The 3190-nt window shown below is 35.6% G+C and overlaps 1 non-coding gene across 1 annotated transcript; it reads right to left on the bottom strand.

Moving 5' to 3' along the window:
• Positions 1-2842: 2842 nt before the first annotated feature.
• LOC114085922 (U6 spliceosomal RNA) lies at positions 2843-2949 on the bottom strand. The gene has a single exon (XR_003581569.1). It is a non-coding gene; the product is annotated as a U6 spliceosomal RNA (small nuclear RNA).
• Between the last annotated feature and the right edge of the window lie 241 nt (positions 2950-3190).

Genomic DNA, 3190 nt, shown 5'->3' with positions numbered 1-3190 from the left:
ATGTGTTACTGGAGTTGAATCCTCTGAACACCTCTCATTATCCAGCTGGCACAATCTTGAGCTTTATCTTTAGAGGGCACTGGAGGCACATTCGGAGACAAAGGAGCTTCTCTTCCTAATTTGAGTGTGCCTGGCTCCTTCTTGTGTTTTAATGATGCAGTTTCTAGCATGCAAGACACATAATGACACCCACCCACCAGAAGTTTGCTTCTCAGTGCTGTGTTGTGGTTTCCTGCTCACCAGCCTTGACCTGCCAGCTGTGATCTGGCTCTAGACCAGTGCAACCAACGACTTCCTCCACTCTCCAGTCGACCACAGCCATGCTTCGCCCGGTGGTGGGAGAGAGGCTCCCTTCCATGTTTGGTCTTTCTTGGGGTATCATCTCTCACACTTACTGGATTCTTTAGACTTCTCTTTTATTTCTTCTCAGTAGTTAATCCCCCTGTTAATAATAAGTTAATAATCTTCTATATTCAGTTTTTCCTGTTCCAATTACTGGTGTGCATTCTGTCTCCTAAATGGACCCTATCTGATAAGTTCATATTAAAAACATCTTCTCTAGAGGTATAAATATGTTGATTGCAATGATATCTATTATAATGCAAAAACAGAAGTGACCTGACCATCATGCAAATTACAGATCACTCACTGGTGAAAATGTAATTGTGAAAGTAAAATTAAAAAGTAATGGGAACAACCACAGAAAGATAGATTCATGACTTGAGCATGTGGAAGGATTTTAAAAAATAAGACCAAAAAGCAAGATGCAAATTAGTGTGAAGAATTTATGGACTCAATTATATCAAAATCAAGGATTTTCATTCCATGATTGATGCTGTAGACCAAGTTAACAGACAGATAGCAACTTGATGAAAGATGATACCTGTGTCTAAAACCGAAAAGAATATTATAATACAGAAATAACTCTCATAAATCAAATTAGATAATCCAATCACTAAAAGGGTAAGAGAACTGAACCGGCAATTTATAATAGAAGAAACTTGAATCACCACCTCTTCTATTAGGAGATGTTCAAATCCACTGGTAATTGGAGAAATTAAAATTAAATGAGACACTGGGTTACACCCATCAGATTAGCACAAATAAGTAAGTAAATCATACACATGAAAACCTTAATTGGTGGAAATGTGAAGAAATAAGAAACTCCAGGTACTGCTGGTGGGTGTGTAGCCTGGTGCAACATCCTGGAAAAAAATCTGGCTAAAGTTAGTTAAATCAAGTATGTGTCTGTCCCTTCCAAAAGGTCTATGCCTCCCAAAACTTTTAGAGTTGTCTGTGGAATGAAATAATCATAAATGCTCATTGAAGCATTCTGTGGACATTGGAGCCAGCAACCCATCTTATCTACCACTGTGGGACAGTGGAAATGGAAAATATGATACAGTGGAATGCACATTCTGAGATCTATTGCAACAATTAGAAACAGCAGAGCTTTGACAAAGCTGGAGTCATCACCACATCATGAATAGATCTTAGACACATAGTTTACTAAGTGTAATCCAACCAACCAACCAACCAACCAACCGAAGTGTCTGTGTATAGCAAAACAGAGTTTATGTGAATTAAATGTATGCACACATAACACTAAGTCTATTAAGAGGACTTAGATTCAAGGATGCATGTCAAATTCATAAGGAAGGAGGTATGCAAAAACTGGAAAGGGAATGGAATTAGTGACTAGTAAAGAATGAATCAATATTGAAGTTGAGGCCTTGCATGGATAAAAAAATTTAAGTACAATTAATTCAACATCAGATTCTTTTAAAAAGGGACCTCCTATCTTAATTCCTCTATAATTCAATGCTCTTCCCATTTTAGTTAAATTAAAAGCAGAGCTTTCTATTCTTTTGCTTTTTAAAACTGGTCCTCTGGAGAAGTTGATAGCTGAAAAATTCAGTGTTTGTAGAACTGATTTTTACACTGGATGAAAACAAATCTAAAATATTGCCTCTAAAATATTTGCTGGATTGAAACTTGTGTTTAAGCTCCCTGTACCACGGCCTCTCCTACTGCCTAAGAATCTCTAATGAGACCTCTAACTGCTTGGCATTTGTGCTGAGTCTCTCCTACAATTGTGTGATGGAAAAGAATGAGTCCTAATGGGAACAATAAATGTTTTAATTTTATGGGAAAAGCATTAAAAACTGACATTTGTAATTTAATGTTAAATGTTTTTTACTTTTTTTAAATCCAGAGATCAAAGCACATTAAAGGTTTGTGTGTGTATGTGTGGGTGTGTGGGTGTGCACGCACACGTGTGTTTGTGTGTTTTAAGTGAAGTTGATGGTGGCAGTCTTTATTTATATTTTGTTGTGTAATAAGCTTTGTTTCTTTATTAAGTGTCCTACCAGTTACTTTAGTTCTTAGCAAACAAATCTCTTTAGAGGATGGCTGGGTATCAGTTTGTCTTGGCTTAGTGACTATTTTCTGCCTAATTTCATCTGTGACAGTGAAACTACTCCAATTAGGTAACAGGAGACAATCTATGTTACCTAATGCCTAATCAGCCTAGTAGGAAGAGGCAACATTTAGATTTTCTGGAAAATTCTAAATGGACTTAGAGTTTAATTTCTTTTAAATAAAGAACAGATTTTTCAAATTCAGAGTTAAGATATAATAGTTTCAAAAGTTTTTCACTAATCTTTATTTTTGTTGTTGGGTTTTTTGGTTGCTCTATTTTTTTTTTTTTTCATGCGTATGTTAGTTCTACAGAATAGTGGGTTCATTGTGGTACATGGAAACAATACACTTGGATCATAACCTCCTCCCTCCCCCACCCTCCTCTCCCCTCCTTCCCAATAATCTTTCTACTAATTTCTCTTTAAAATATGGACCCTTCATGAATTTGCATGTCTTCCTTGTGCAGGATACATGCTAATCTCCTCTGAATCATTCCAATTTTAGTATATATGCTGCTAAAGCCAGTACTTGCTAATCCTTTAAAAATAGTAAATCTAGAGTCTTTGATGACTGTGACATCACTAACATAAAGGGGATATTTTACTACCCCCATGAGTCCCTCTTTATTATTTTTCAATTTGAGTTACCTACTTCTTAGATATTTGATTATAATTACTTATCTAAAGGGAAATCTCTTCCACCATGTTATATGAATGAACTGGATTTTTTTCACTAAATATATATATATATATATATATATATATATATA

Source organism: Marmota flaviventris, chromosome 3 (assembly GCF_047511675.1).
Source record: "Marmota flaviventris isolate mMarFla1 chromosome 3, mMarFla1.hap1, whole genome shotgun sequence".
Lineage (NCBI taxonomy): Eukaryota > Metazoa > Chordata > Mammalia > Rodentia > Sciuridae > Marmota > Marmota flaviventris.
The sequence above is the reverse complement of the archived record's forward strand: the minus strand, read 5'-3'. Positions and strand labels throughout refer to the sequence as shown.